We start from the raw sequence: 17737 nt of genomic DNA, 5'->3' as shown, positions 1-17737 counted from the left end.
CCTTCTGGAACCCGTGAACAAACAGAACGACCTGAGTTAGTGCAACCGGACAATGTTTTGTCCATTCAACAGAATTGCATGGAATGTGCTACATCCCCAAACTACATACAAGTACTACAGATCTGCATCCATTCAAGTCAATCAGCCCAACATGCTATCATCCTTATTCTCTTCCCCCCAAAAAGAGCAAAATTAAGAACTATAGAACCTCCACTAACCTCATCCCATATATAATACACCTAGACACCGATGCTGACTAAATTACGCAAAGCTGCGGTGGTGCTCCAATGTGGAGAAAGAGATTTCGCAATGCTCTCCTAGAATATCGCAGCTTGCTGCCATCCACTAATTCCTAACTGTTTACCAAGTCCATCATCTCAAACTGCTACTGCCCCTGCCACCTATTAAATATACAGGCACCGCAGACGCCACTTTAAAGTTTGATTACCTGTACTCTAGGCGAATGATAGTATGAGATGCTCCCTCTGGTCCTGTTTATTTGCTTCAAACACTGTTTTCTAACACGCCTTTGTAAATGTCAAACATTTCCTTTTTTCTGCCACGACTTCGAGACCTGAGCCAGATTCTAAACTGACATTAAGACGTTCTGATCCACAGCCTCTCGTAGGAAACTAGACCTTGCACAGTGTAAATCATATAGCATAACACTGGATAACTTTAAATAAAAGACAGTTACAACATAAGCAAATGTTGACAGTTTTACGGCCAAACTACAGTCCGAAGTTGATTCACGAGTTACGCATTTAGACTCGTATCTCACACTGACGGAATAGCTGACGACTCTGCGTTCCGTTTCGACTGATTCCTCATATTGCACTCATGTACTCGATCATTGTTTCGTTGCTAGCAACCCCCCAGAAGTTGCTGCCCATCCACCAAAACTTGTTCCACAACTCAAACAAGCGATATCAGTCAATCATTATGTGGTAACCAGTGCATGGATGGTATGGAAAAGACACCATCGATGTACTCTAATAATAAACATCACATTTCATAGCGTGAAGAATTTTACAATAACTTCAACACTGGTCAATCATGTTATAGCAAGTTTCCCCAATTTCAATATCATACACTACTGGCCATTAAAATTGCAACACCACGAAGATGATGTGCTACAGACGTGAAATTTAACCGACAGGAAGAAGATGCTGTGATATGCAAATGATTAGCTTTTCAGAGCATTCACACAAGGGTGGCGCCGGTGGCGACACCTACAACGTGCTGACATGAGGAAAGTTTCCAACTGGTTTCTCATACACAAACAGCAGTTGACCGGCGTTGCCTGTTGAAACGTTGTTGTGATGCCTCGTGTAAGGAGGAGAAATGCGTACCATCTCGTTCCCGACTTTGATAAAGGTCGGATTGTAGCCTATCGCGATTGCGGTTTATCGTATCGCGACATTGCTGCTCACGTTGGTCAAGATCCAATGACTGTTAGCAGAATTTGGAATCCCTGGGTTCAGGAGGGTAATACGGAACGCCGTGCTGGATCCCAACGGCCTCGTATCTCTAGCAGTCGAGATGACAGGCATCTTATCCGCATGGCTGTAACGAATCGTGCAGCCACGTCTCGATTCCTGAGTCAACAGATGGGGACGTTTGCAAGACAACAACCATCTGCACGAACAGTTCGACGACGTTTGCAGCAGCATGTACCATCAGCTCGGAGACCATGGTTGCAGTTACCCTTGACCCTGCATCACAGACAGGAGCGCCTGCGATGGTGTACTCAACAACGAACCTGGGTGCACGAATGGCAAAACGTCATTTTTCGGATGAATCCAGATTCTGTTTACAGCATCATGATGGTCGCATCCGTGTTTAGCGACATCACGGTGAACGCACATTGGAAGCGTGTATTCGTCATCGCCATACTGGCGTATCACCCGGAGTGATGGTATGGTACATCTCTGTCACCTCTTGTTCGCATTGACGACACTTTGAACAGTGGTCGTTACATTTCAGATGTGTTACGACCAGTGGCTCTACCCTTCATTCCATCACTGCAAAACCCTACATTTCAGCAGAATAATGCACGACCGCATGTTGCAGGTCCTGTACGGACCTTTCTGGATACAGAAAATGTTAGACTGCTGCCCTGGCCAGCACATTCTCCAGATCTCTCACCAATTGAAAACATCTTGTCAATGGTGGCCGAGCAACTGGCTCGTCACAATACGCCAGTCACTACTCTTGATGAACTGTGGTATCGTGCTGAAGCTACATGGGCAGCTGTATCTGTACACGCCATCCAAGCTCTGTATGACTCAATGCCCAGACATATCAAGGCCGTTATTATGGCCAGAGGTGGTTGTTCTGAGTACTGATTTCTCAGGATCTATGCACCCAAACAGCGTGAAAATGTAATTACATGTCAGTTCTAGTATAATATATTTCTCCAATGAATACCCGTTTATCATCTGCATTTCTTCTTGGTGTAGCCAGTAGTGTATTTCTGGGACACTGTACAATTCTCGAGAGGACTGTTCAAATGTGTGTTAAATCTTATGGGACTTAACTGCTAAGGTCATCAGTCCCTAAGCTTACACACTACTTAACCTAAATTATCCTAAGGACAAACACACACACCCATGCCCGAGGGAGGATTCGAACCTCCATGGGGACCAGCCGCACAGGGCAACTTTCACCTTGCAGATTAAAACTGTGTGCCGGACCGAGACTCGAACTCGGCATACGGTTTTAATCTGCCAGGAAGTTTCAAATCAGGACACACTTCGCTGCAGAGCGAAAATCTCATTCTGGAACTATCACCTATGTTCGGTGGTGGCTCGTGACAGTGACAGCGCACACGTCCCTGGCCGGTCGTGTCTCGGTGAACATGGGTTTGCGATAGGAATTTCTCTTATTGTGGGAGCGGGCCTGTAGGCTGTGCTATGCGTTTATTTGGACGGTTTACGAGTACTGAGCGCGTCTACACATTCCTGTGCTGCATTAGTTAGGAGTCTGCAAGTGTGTAATGAAATTATTTAGGAAAATTAGAAGTTGTTTGAGTGTCTGGAGAACATGATTTAGAAGTAGTTTACAGGTCTGTGGACTGTGTGAGATGGGCCACAGGATGTCTTTTGCATAAGTGTGATAAATAAAATGTTCAAAAATAAATAGAGTGCACTGCTTCTGTACTCTCCCCAGCAGCCTAGCACAGCCTGAGTCATTTTCGCGCCATTTCCCCCCTACAGATCACCATCTGGGGCTCTATGACATAGAATCACATGACTAATGCAGTAGCCAATAGGAGTCCAGCATTCTAGTGGTGGGGGGTGGGTAGGGGGGTGGTGCTACGTGATGAATGAATGAGCATTGCGCTCCTTTTGGGAAAATGTGAGAATTCTCATTTGATAACTGAATATAGAAATAGTACATTCATTTATGGAATATAATTAAAATTGGATTGGAATTTAGTACTTAGTTAATTGATACATTAGATGAGCGATGGGTGTCACGTGTGTTCAGTTAAATTAGTTAGAATATTTGCAGACGACTATCTGTTGTGCGGATATGAACATGTAGGCTGGAGGTTGTGACGTCAGCTGTCGCATGCTCCCGGGCCGCAGACATGAGACAGATAGAACAGACAGTCTGGGGTTACGTAATGGGACCGTGCAGTGGTTGTGTGTCCTAGATCACATGCTGAAGAAACTGTATGCAGCCATCTTGAATAACGGTACTTGCATCATGACCCAACATTATGGTAGCGCCTTCTGGTGGCGACGATATGAACGAAGCCAGTTGGGCTCTGGACCTCTTGGTGGACACACTGGGTGGCACCATCTTGGGTAATGGTACTTGCGTCATCACCTGACGACCTGAGAGCGCCCTCTGATGGTGGCTATCTGATGTAAGCCAGTTGGAGTCCAGACGCAGTGGCGAACACACCTGCTTGAAATTGGTTAAATAATAAAGAAAAGTGCTTTTTTACAACGAATCCTTAGGTGGAGGAGTCGACTGAGGTTAGTACAAGTGTCCTTTCTTTCTTGAAACTTGGCGCCAGTTCGTAGGATGAATTGGCGGTCGGGTAACTTAGTTTAGTGGAGGTAGGCCAAGTGTCCTATCTTCCCGCGACGTGGTTGGAATGACAGTGGAAATGAAACAGCACACGGAACTCAAGCACTGAGTGGAAGGCCCACATAGGTGTGTTGGTTCTGCTTAAACACATGAAGTAGGGGATGGACGTCTTAACACCTAAGTGCTGGAGCACAATAGAGTCGCGACCGGCCGGTGTTGTTAACAGAACCTAAACGATTATACTTCGGGAACTACGGATATCTTGGGAGCAGGTGAGAGGAACAAAGAAGCGGCACCTCAGAAACCATGCAGGCTGTGCTATTTCCAAGGATTTTTACTCACAAGCGTGCCATTGTACGAGTATAGGTTTTTCCACGCAAACTTTCCACGCTGGACGACAACAGACTAAAATATGGTTGGTCGGCGTTTGGAAGAATCTGCAGAGAGGGAGAATATTCCGTGGTTTCAGGAATATGATTCGTTTTCAGAATGACGATGGTCTGGAGCCTTGTTGGGAAGACAGCAGAGGAGAGATGAGGTCTCCCGTTGTGAGCACCTGTGTGTGACGGTCGTACAATATCAGCTTTTGTTGGTACAGATGGACTTTGCTCTCAGGAGAGTTTATAGTTAGAACAGTTAGGTACTGTACTGTTGCAAATCTATACGATTCTGGACTTCACCTCCAGGTTGGAAGTCTTCCTTGAGTACGCAGCGTTCAGTAATTGAGGGCTCTCCTTCTGCCTATACTTACATTGAGGCGTTATGTGAACTCCGTCCTTGTGGCTGGGAGTTCGCGTTTCTTGTCTGTAGAACACAGAGAGGAGAAAACAGTATTAGTGTATATTAGTCAGAGAACCGCCTTCTGCCGTCCTAGTGTATAAAGGAGTTTTAATGTTTCGGATGGAGACGTGTACTAGAACCAGCACGCCGACGCACCAGACAGTGTACATACGGTGATATCGCAAATTGCTTCGGCCTATTAGGACAGTGAAAGCTAAACAACTGTGATCACGTTGGTTTATTTCCATTGAGGTTCCACACCACTGAAGATCATCTTTGAAAGTAGCGTCTTCTAGTGTTTGGTACGTAGACGACGTCAGTCATTTCACGTTATTGATATTAGAACGTGCAGTCATAATAAGGGCCAGAGTTGGGCAATTGATTAGTAATTTTACTTAGGAAATGTAAACTGTGTAATATAAAAGTTTTTTTTTTAAATCTACAATAAATATATAAGCACGAACAATGTTTATCATTTAGTAGTCTTAGTTGCCCTAATTATTCATTTATGTTTAGGTGGTAATTTATATGTTAAAGTCCATTAAGAGATCCCAAGATCTGCTTCAGGGGGTAGTCAGACAGGGCCAAATCTTCATTTTAGCGTTTATTATTTTCCATTGCGCACATTCATTTTACAGCATCTTGGAAGCGAGGGTGGTAACTTTAAGAGTGCAGCCGGAATTCCATTGTTAAATAGAGGACAGAGCGGATAGATAGAAAGAGTACATTAAAGGTCTGTATGAGGGGGAAGATTTTTCTGATGTGATAGAAGAAACAGGAGTCGATTTAGAAGATATAGGGGTTCCAGTGTTAGAATCAGAATTTCAGAGAGCTTTGGAAGACTTAAGATCAAATGAGGCAACAGGGATCGATAACATTACATCAGAATTTCTAAAATCATTATGGGAAGTGCCAACAAAACGAGTATTCACATTGATGTGTAGACTGTATGAGTCTGGCGATATACCATCTGACTTTCGGAAAAATACCGTCCACACAATTCCGAAGACTGCTGAAAAGTGGGAGAATTATCGCACACTCAACTTAACAGCTCATGCATCCAAGTTTCTGAGAAGAGTAACATACAGAACAATGGGAAAGAAAATAGACGATGTGCTAAATTACGACTAGTTTAGTTTTAGAAAAGGTAAAGATACCAAAGAGGCAATTCTCACATTGCAGTTGATAATGGAAACAATGCTAAAGAAAAATCAAGACACGTTCATTTAATTTGTCGACCTAGAAAAAGTGTTTGACTGTGTAAAATAGTACAAGATGTTCGAAATTCTGAGAAAAATATTGGTAAACTATAGGGAGATACGGGTAATATACAATATTTACAACAGCCAAGAGGGAATAATACGAGTGGATGACCAAGATCGAAGTGCTCAGATTAAAAAAGGTGTAAGACATGGATGCAGACGTTTGCCCCTACTTTTAAATCTGCACATTGAAGAAACAATGATGGAAATAAAAGAAAGGTTCAGGAGTGGAATTAAAATTCAAGGTGAAAGGGTGTTAATGACACAATTTGCTGATGCCATTGCTATCCTGAGTGAAAGTGAAGAGGAATTACATGATCTGCTGAATGGAATGAACAGTCTAATGAGTACAGAATGTGGATTGAGAGTAAATTGAAGAAACAAAAGTAATGAGAAGTAGCAGAAATGAGAACAGCGAGAAACTTAACATCAGGATTGACGGTCACAAGGTAGATGAAATAAAGGAATTCTGCTACCTAGACAGCAAAATAACCAATGATGGATGGAACAAGGAGGACATAAAAAGCAGACTAACACTGGCAAAAAGGGTATTACTGGCAATAGAAGTCTACTAATATCAAACATAGGCCTTAACTTGAGGAAGAAACTTCTGAGAACATACGTTTGGAGCACAGCATTGTGTGGTAGTGAAACACAGCATTGTGTAGAAAACTGGAACAGAAGACAATCCAGGCATTTGAAATGTGGTGCTACAGACGAATGTTTAAAATTAGGTAGACTGATGAGGTAAGGAATGAGGAGGTTCTGCGCAGAATCAGAGAGGAAAGGAATATGTGGGAAACACTGACAGGGAGAAAAGACAGGATGATAGGACATCTGTTAAGACAGCAGGGACTGACTTCCATGGTACTAGAGGCAGCTGCAGAGGGCAAAAACTGTAGAGAAAAACAGAGATTGGAATACATCCGGCAGGTAATTGAGGACATAGGTTGCAAACACTACTCTGAGAAGAAGAGGTTGGCACAGGAGAGAAATTCCTGGTGGGTTGCATCAAACTAGTCAGAAGACTGATGACACAAAAAGTCAAGAGGTATTTTTCTGTCGAAAATTGTGTATATTTGCAAAAAAATATACACATTCTTGGTGTCATTACCAGGGATCGCTGTTACAGTCTGTTGATTGTCTGACAGAATGAGCCAATGACTACCAATTCATTCTGTGAAATCTGTACATCAATAGCGCTTTTCATTTCCACAATATTTGCAGTGTAAGTTTTGGATGATCCAGCTTGTATACTTTTATCTGTAATTCTTTGTTAATTAAGTTTTTAAGAGGTTCTTCCTTCATGGCTGTTCCCTGTATCTTCGGAACAACAAATCGTTCTTAAAACTTCTGGTTTTGTACTCATGTGCCCTAATGTGCCACAAAGCCAGCAATCATTTATACATTTCGGTGCACTCTAATAATAATGCTCTTTCGACCTGTTTTGAACTCATTCTCTAAACAACAACAAATCTAACCTAATCTCCATGGTCTGTGCATGCAGCCACACTTGAAATTGTATGCTTGACAAGCACGCTTGCACAAGTAAGCGTGAGCAAGCATGCACAAATTCCTTGCATCTACACGTGGTTTAAGCATGCTTGTACAAGCAATAGTTTGTTTACACAAAATGCCGAGATCAGACGACAACGTACTGGCTAATGCCAGTTCACACTGTCAGTCATGTAACATCACATCAGAACATCCTGAATTCCGTTTCAAATAGTGGCATCCACGCTGGCCATCCTGTACTGTCCCATCACATCACGCCACAGGTGCATCCAGGCTTCTCAGGAAGAAATTTTCGATAGCTGACATCTAGCATTAGTTGTTGATCACATAACTCTGAAGCTCATTTCCACCCAATACACAGCCATGTGCAGATTGAAAGGTGGCTACACTGAGCCACTGCGCCAGAGATTGCGCCAAAGAGTATTATTAAGCCGCCTACACAGTGCTTGGGGAGAGCTCGTAGTAGTCAGTGCCTGTCGAGGACTCGTGGTAGTCAGTGCTTGTTAAGAACTCGTAGCAGAGAGTGTTTGTTGAGATGTGCTAGTAGGCAGTGCTTGCTGAGATGTGATATTGGAGAGTTCTGGTTGAGATGTGGTAGTAGCGAGTCGGTGTGGAGAGACTGTAATGTTTAGAGTGCTTTTCATCAATATAAATTAAGGTAACAAACTACTTTTCTTTTTTTTTCATTATTTCAATGTCCTGAATAATGTGTCATTACAGATTCAGCCAACAAAGCATCTGGCTTGTGTTCTTGTATTAGAGTGTAATTCTGCTTTCCTTACGCAGTTATAGTATTTCTATTTTTTTATCACGTCAGTATAAATGATATTTAAAATTTCTTGTCTTATTGGAGAAGAACCGTGCCAGATGTGTACGTTGAGTCATACTTCCACACACAGAACAGTTACACTTGTGCTTTGGTTTCGTAGGTTTTATAGTTGCTGGGGACTTAATTAATTAATTGTGTTAACAGGAAATTTTCATTTCATTCTTTTGTTCTATACAGTCAGATTGCGTAATAATACTAGTCAGGGCCAACCGTTTACGAGATTGCGTAATCGGACAGACAGCTACAAACTAAAAACTTAAAAAGTATTTTCATCAAAAAATAATTAGGCCCCCATGCACGTGGCGGCCGCTGCTTCGGATCGTCCCTTGGAATCTTCTGACTGTAAAAATAGTAGACAGTAGTATTGTTGTAGTAATTTGTAGTTTAGTAATTGTAGTCTATTTTGCATGTGTAGATTTGGTAATTGTTATTCTTCTAATGGTATTTTTTGTCTCAGAATTTGATCTGTTGTCTTGTATACGCGTTTGACAATTTAGTGCAATTATTTTAATTGTTCGATTAATCGTGATTGAGGGAAACATTTCATGTAAATGGTATTGTTGGAGATAAAGAGTCATTGTGCATAATTTTCGTACAGTGACGAGTTTTGTATATTTTGTAAATGATTACGCGATCGATGAAAAAGGCAAAAATGATGAATAGTGAGAATGACGAAATTGTTGACATGGCGAACTCGCCAACACAGGACAACAGTATGATGAATAATGGAGTTGAAAACAATTTAATAAGTCGGGAAGACAGTCCGGAACCATTTAAAAATTTTTCTCAATCAGAAAATTCACAGAATACGAGATTAACGATAGAAGATTCTGAAATAGTATCGAACACAGATAGCCTTACAGCTATGACAAAGGAAGTTGGTTTTGTGGGAAATGTTAGGGGCGAAAAGAATTTCGAACAAGTTAGTACGGAGCAATTCATGAATGCAATATTAAATTTATGATCTGAATTAAAAACAGATAGAACAATGGAAACACAGTTTAGATCTGAATTAAAAACGCAGATGGGAACAATGGAAACATGGTTAGACTCATTGGGATCACAAATAGGAACAATTAAAACAGAGATAGGAACAATTAAAACCGAGATGGGAACTTTGGGATCTGAATTAAAAACTGATATGGGAACACTGGAAACACGGTTAGACTCACGAGTAGGGACATGTTTCAAAAATATGAAAGATGAGTTAAAGAAAGAAATCAGAGAAGAAGTACAACCGATTTTGAATTCTCACAATAATAGATTAATTGCAGTAGAGATTAGACAAAGGGAACAGGATAGAGAACAGGAAGAAAGAGATCGCGTGATAGTACAAAAATTTTCAGAGTTAAATTTACAACGTGCACACGATAAGAAAGAAATATTTGAGAGAATCGAGGAATCCGTACCAAATGACAGAATAAATAATCTAACACAACAATATGAACAGTTAACTACCAAATGTGTCAATACTGAAACCCGAGTCGCGACACTTACGGAAGACGTAAATAAACAGAAAGAAAAAATAGGTGATTTAGCGGAAAGAGTTGAGGAGATATCAGATAAATTGACAAATCTTAGTTTACATGGGGACAGAGATTCGGATGATACAGCTCCATTACCATTCGCAGAAACCGAAGAGTACCAGAACATAAATAAACATGTTGAAAATCAGGGAAAATTTAATGAACGCGTCAAAAGGGAATTTGAGGCATTACGAAAGCAAGTCAAACAAATTGAAGGCGAAATAGTAGGAAAAGACAGTAGAAGAAACTTAGAATCACAGATAGCAGAGGGGTATGAAGAAAGTAATTTATTTCATTTACGAGAAGCAACAAGAGAGCGCCAGGCGCGCGAACTTGACAATAATCGACATTCGGACTGGGACAGACGCGGTAGGTCTTTGTCGCCACGAGGCGAAAACTTTGACTATAAACACTTTTTGACTGTTCGGAAATTTAAGATCTTCCGCAATTCTAAGAATGATATACATCCATGTGCATGCTTAGATCAATTTATGTACGCACTCCCACCAAATTGGCCACTAAGTCGCAAACTGGAATTTATGTGTGGATATTTAGAAAACGAACCGGCGACGCGGATGCGCGCACTCATTAGAGATTGTAATAATCTGAATGATTTTTATCATGCATTTCTATCGGCATATTGGTCCGAAAACACGCAAGACAGAGTCAAACACAGTCTTATTATGCAGCGTAATTTCAAACAGTCGGAGTTCCGCACGCCTGCAGAATATTTTGAAGACATGATTCGAAAGAATCAGTTCCTTTCCAACCCTTACAGCCCGACTGAATTAATTCGCATTTGTTTAACTAAGCTGCCACAATCCATAAGACAAATTGCTTTAGCCGGAAGATGTAAAGACGATATTGAGACTTTTAAGACTTTGCTACAAGAACTCGAGTACGACAATGACGACGGGACTTCCTGTAATTTTTTCAGTAACAGTAATTACAATAGATTTTCAGAGAAAAGGGATGGTGATCGGAACGGGCGTTATATGGGTAACTTTGAGAATGACAGACGAAACAGACAGGACAATAGATACCAGCCTTATGACAATAACAGACGTTCTAACAGAAATTACACAGACAGTTATAATAACGGTAATTCCTACCGGAATGATCAATCATACGGAAACAGTAATCGGTACCATCAAGACAGAAATTATTCATACAATAATAGAAATTCTTTCTACAGAAATAACCAGGGTAGTAGATACAACAATAATTTCAGAAGTGACAGTAGAAATTATACAAGGAGTAGTCATGCAGACAGACAGGAAAATAGAAATTTTTATAACAGATACAACCAAGAATTTGCATCTAACAGACAGGAGGGACCTAATTGGCATCCTCCACGTGACAGAACTTCAGAAAGACAAGTGCAAATAGTAGAAATTGATCCGCGAAATGACGCGAATAATCAAAGACGTGACGCAAACAATCGACAATGACTTGTAGCTTCGGCTTCTGGCAGCAATATAGACGGTTCAGAAAGTAGTGACACTACGACTTTACACTACGTACGCCTGGAAGACATGAGAGACATTTTGTTAGACGAAAAGGAAAATAATGTAGACGCATTTTTACATCCTGTTATTGAAGTATATGTGGGTAAGAATAAGTTCACTGCAGTATTAGATTCTGGGAGCCCATTGAATGTCATTAGTGAATCAGTTTTTCGTATATGTGTAAGAACTATTGCTTGTCCTGTGTTACCTGTTTCTAAAACTACAATTCGAGGAGCGATTTCTGGAAAAAGTGTGGAATTTAAACAACAGACCAACCTAAATTTCATTTGTCAAGGGTACGAATTTTCTGCTAATTTTATTATTGTTCCATTACTCAGTACACAAATTATATTAGGTATGGAGTTTCTTAACGCACATAAGGCAATTTTGAACTTTAAAGAAGGAAGTGTGAATTTGACTGTTGCCGGAATGCCGAAAAGTTTGAAATTTTTCGAGTGTTTAACAAGATCTGAGTCAGATACAACATGTTTAAGGTTTCTTACTTCTGATGTTTTCGTTGAGCATTATGCCGACAGTGTGTTTATTCATGACAATGACAATAGATAGAGAGACGCGATGGATGATATAATTAATAGCGAAGAATTAATTAATGAAAAGGTTAAGAAAGCTGAAGTGCCAGATGACGTTGCAAGAGAAGAGCTGCACCACATTTTGACTTCACATGCTACAGTATTTAGTCATCACACAGTAACTACACAAGGCTTACAATATTTATTTAAAGTAAAAGAACACACACCATTTCACGGGAAAACGTACGCTATTCCTTTGGCTTACACAGACAAGGTTAAGAATGAACTTCAGTACATGTTAGATCAGGGCATTATTGAGCCTGCAGTCAGTCCTTATACTAGCCCATTACACGTTGTTCTAAAAAAGGATGGGTCAATTCGTTTGGTTCTGGATTCCAGACAGATAAATAATATCATCATTCCTGAAACTGACCGCCCACAAAATTTAGATGAACTTCTTCAAAATTTCCATGGAATTAAAGTTTTATCCACGATTGATATGCGCGCAAGTTTTTGACAAATAGAACTCCACCCTGATTGTAGAAAATATACTGCCTTTTTAGCCTTTGGTAACTGTTACCAGTTTCGGAAATTACCGTTTGGACTTACTGTATCTTCAGCAGCATTCATTCGTAGCTTAAATGAAATTTTACCTGTTTATGTTCGTGACAATATTACTTCATATGTTGACGACATTCTTATTGCTAAACATTCTTGGAGTGAGCACAACAAAATTTTGGATTCATTATTACGTATCTTTGCAAGAGTTGGCATTACTGTGAACTTGGAAAAATCTGAATTTGGTCGTTCACAGGTGAAATTTCTCGGTCACATTATTTCTACAGAAGGTATTCTTCCTGATCCAGAGGAACTAGACGTTATTCGTAATTATGCTGTTCCTACCACAAAACGTGAGGTTCGTAGTTTCCAAAATTTTTGTGGAATGATATACTTTTGAAAAATTTTTGTGGAATGACATACTTTAGAGAAACTAACAGCTAGATGTAAACATGCAGAGAATACAAGGATACCGCGCTGTGTTTTGGCGGCGGCACATACTCAAAGCAACAGTCAAGTCTGCGCGCCGCACAAGGCAGTCGTTGACCGCAAACAATTGCTTCCTACGTCACGCACCTACAGCTGATCGAGCGCTCAGTGCGAATGCACTGACAGCCGTAAACAAATACACAGTCTAATTTCTCCGACTAAATTCAGTATAAAGCTATAGTGACTTGATGAATTGTTATTAACATTCAGTATTTTTCAGGATACGGTTCTATAAAATATTTAAGAACTTCAGGTAAATTCTGTGCGTGTCCGACGTTAAGACGACTTGCTATCGAGAAATTTTCAGGAAGAATGTAATTTCGAAGAAGAAACTAATAAACTAAAAAAGGTAACTATTAATTGAGTTTATTTTTCAGGTAACATATTTCCACTGGGTGCCAGTGATGGACTGCTTCTACTGAAATAATGTCACTGTTGCGGTCTGCACCTGCTCAACATTACTGGGTGCCACTGATGGACTGTTTCTTACTGAAATAATGTGACTTGTTGCTGTGTGTACCTGCTCAACTTTACTGGGTGCTACTGATGAACTGCTTCTACTGAAATAATGTGACTTGTTGCTGTGTGTACCTGCTCAACACTACTGGGTGCCACAGATGGAACTACTTTTACTAAAATGATGTCACTTGTTGGTGTTTGCACCTGTTGACCATTGATGGGCTGGAATTATCAACTATTTGTTTTTTTTGAATAATTAAAAGCATTTTATGTGAACATTTGTATAAACTGATTTTTTGTGTATTGTGTAAACTATTATGTAAAGCCACATGTATGAAAGAATTTGTATTGCCTACTGTATTTTATATATTAGGTTATTGAAAGGTCAGTGCAAAGCCAAAATTTTAACTAATTATGTGATATTTAGGTATTAATATTATCTTTTATTTTTGTCTGTATTTTTGTGGACGAATTTGGTGGTATTTTCACCACCAATGCTGGCAAAAATACCATCAAATTCTGGCCTGTGGAGGAGGGGCATATGAAAGGTGGCTACACTGAGCCACTGCGCCAGAGATTGCGCCAAAGAGTATTATTAAGCCGCCTACACAGTGCTTGGGGAGAGCTCGTAGTAGTCAGTGCCTGTCGAGGACTCGTGGTAGTCAGTGCTTGTTAAGAACTCGTAGCAGAGAGTGTTTGTTGAGATGTGTTAGTAGGCAGTGCTTGCTGGGATGTGATATTGGAGAGTTCTGGTTGAGATGTAGTAGTAGCGAGTCGGTGTGGAGAGATTGTAATGTTTAGAGTGCTTTTCATCAATATAAATTAAGGTAACAAACTACTTTTCTTTTTTTTCATTATTTCAATGTCCTGAATAATGTGTCATTACAGGTTCAGTCAACAAAGCATCTGGCTTGTGTTCTTGTATTAGAGTGTAATTCTGCTTTCCTTACGCAATTATAGTATTTCTATTTTTTTATCACGTCAGTATAAATGATATTTAAAATTTCTTGTCTTATTGGAGAAGAACCGTGCCAGATGTGTACGTTGAGTCATACTTCCACACACAGAACAGTTACACTTGTGCTTTGCTTTCGTAGGTTTTATAGTTGCTGGGGACTTAATTAATTAATTGTGTTAACAGGAAATTTTCATTTCATTCTTTTGTTCTATACAGTCAGATTGCGTAATAATACTAGTCAGGGCCAACCGTTTACGAGATTGCGTAATCGGACAGACAGCTACAAACTAAAAACTTAAAAAGTATTTTCATCAAAAAATAATTAGGCCCCCATGCAAGATCTGCATATTTCGTTTTGTCTAGGTTTTCTTGGTTGAAATCAGTTGTCTGTTATTGGTTATTTGTTATAAACTTTTTTGTTAATTATTTCTTTTGTTAATATTATAATTTGTGATAAATGATGAAAGATTAATTGAAGCAATGAGACAGCAGTCTGAACTGTATGACATGAGTGTACCAAATTACTTGCCATCTACTACACTTATAAAGTTCATTTTTATACATACCAGCACTGTGTTTAATGTTTTACAACAGGACAGATTACAATATGGTTGCAACTTGAAGTGAGAAAAGTACTGTGGGTAGAATCAGACTGATCTGTAAGTGGAATTTATTAGTATGTTGTCAGATAGTTGTGATGTTTCATATAGAATTGGACGGAAACGTTCAGGCACTACGACTGTAGTATAACACTTCTTTTGTGAAGAAAATTACTACAGTTGTTTGTTGAAATGTGTGTTTTTATCGTTAAGTAGCTCTCTGGACTTGTGTGAAACAGTTCTGCAAGCATCAGTGGTCAATATTTATGTGATTTCACTAGCTAATCTCATTAAAAATGAGGTAAATGAACTATTAAAAGCCAAATACAAGACGTAAAAAAGCCTATATATCTTGAAGGAAAATGTATTGAGGAAGAAATGACTACTGCACAAAAATTTGCACTGGATTGGCAGCTAAACTTAAACTTAAACAAACCAAATTTTCACAGGATGTGATGGCAGCTGGTAAAACTGTGTTCTTTATAGTAATTTCTTTATAGTGATTATGTCTGTTATTTGACATAAAAAAAGAGAAACAACTGATGCTCAGAGTTCCTAAAATACAGATACCTCTTCCTTGAGCTCTTTGCGTACTGTGTGAAATTCCCCTTCTGTACCTCATAATTGCATCTTTTGGACTCACAGTTTTTTGTGTTGTGTTCTACTTCTGTCTTCCTTCTGTAATATACTGTATAAGCTGTTCCTGCTAGCTGCACTTCGCGCCTAAAACAGCTGAAAATCATCTTGCAAAGATCACAATTCACGCGAAAAAACATTTGAGGACAGCCACGTGAGTTCAGATCACGTGACTTGACTGACTTGACGTTCTGTGACTTGAGGGATGCACCTTGACGTGACAGTGCCGTAACGTGACAGTGTCATGATGGGCAGTTTGAACTGGCCTTCGGCAACCTTTTGCTTGTGTAATGAAAAAAAAAAACCAAAAGATTAAACATGATGTATGAAGTAAAGAGTTGTTATAGAAACGAAAGTATCATTCCTATATTAGCTATTCATGGTAGACACGCTGTGGAAACTATAGTCCAATTCAAACTGTCCATTACAGCACCGTTGCATCATGGCACTGTCATGCCAAGGTGTATTTACACTGTCCGTCATGTAACTACATGGCACATCAATGTCAACTCACATTGGTGTCCTCAACTATTCTTTCGCGGAAACTGTGATCTTCGCAAGTTGATTTTTAACTGCTTTTATGCGTGAAGTGCACATACAAACGCTGTAGCTTATATTCGTGGATGCTAGAGTTCATATTTGAACAAAAATGACATTTGTTGGAGTCAAATGATTTGGAGCTTGCAAGGATAGCTTCTATATTAGAGAAGCGAGACAGAAGTGCAAAACTACACAAAGAAAGCGAACGGGTCAGAAAAAATGTCATTATGTGGTACAGATGGGGAATTTTGTACATCATGCAAGGAGTCTGAGGACGAGGAATCGGCATTTTATATTTTGGAAAGTCGTAGCATCAATTTTTTTCTCCCCAGAATTACTGTAGGGAATAGTTACAAGCTGCCATCATCTCCTGTGAATAACTAGTTTGCTTAAGGTCCAATGCAAATTTATGTGCATTAGTCATAACTCCCTCAATACATTTCCCTTGAAGATATGTGTTTTCTTTACATATTATATTTGGTTTTTAGCAGTTCAAGTGCCTTATGAGTGTACAAGGGTTACCTAGCGAAACCACAAAAATATCGACTGCTGATGCTTATAAAACTTTTTCATACACAATTTGGAGAGCTGCTGAGCAATAAATAGGCCTGCCACAAATACATATTTACACAAACAACTTGCAGTGTCTGAAGGTTTCAGTTCATTTATTTTTTAACACTACAAGTGCCTGACGAAATACAAATAAATTCCACCTACTAATCAATCTGTTTCTACCCACAGTACTTTTTTTGCTTCAAGTTGCAGCCACATTGCAATCAATTTCGTAGTAAAATATTAAATATGGAACTGGTATCTATAAAAAATCCACTTTATAAATGTAGTAATGAGCAAATAATTTAGTATGCTCATTTCGTACAATTCAAACTGCTGTCTCACTGCTTCAGTTAATCCATTGTCATTTATTACAAATTTTAACACAAGAAAAGACAAAATGAAATAATTTGTAGCAAATAACTAAAACGAACAACTAATATTAACCACGAAAACTATGACAAAACAAAATATGAAGGTTTGCACATGGACATGTATTGGGAGGAAATGATTTGTGGGTCATGTGATCAGCAAGAGACAGATGACATGAGTCATCAAAATTTTCCTCCAGAGAAACTTTGACAGTGCTGTGATGTGACATGACGTGACAGATGGCCAGTGTGGATGCCGCCACTTGAAAGATGTTGCAGAATATTTTGAATGGGCAGGATCGGACATGACGCAATGTGATGGACAGTGTGAATTGGCCTTATCACATAGTACTGTTGATTTTTCTTCTTTTCCTCCATTTAATGTTATATTCTTTGACTTGATTTACACTTAAATACAATCTTTGTACAGAATTAATTTGACATCAGCAAACAAAAACTAAACAAATCATATCACCTCCACATGCTTGTGCAGGCCTCCCTATTCTTGGTACACATGCTCAAGCATACACACATTTGAACGCATGCACAAGCATGCATTACCAAAATTAAATCAAGCATCA

The sequence above is a fragment of the Schistocerca serialis genome, chromosome 2 (genome assembly GCF_023864345.2).
Source record: "Schistocerca serialis cubense isolate TAMUIC-IGC-003099 chromosome 2, iqSchSeri2.2, whole genome shotgun sequence".
NCBI lineage: Eukaryota > Metazoa > Arthropoda > Insecta > Orthoptera > Acrididae > Schistocerca > Schistocerca serialis.
Note: the sequence above shows the minus strand (reverse complement) of the source record.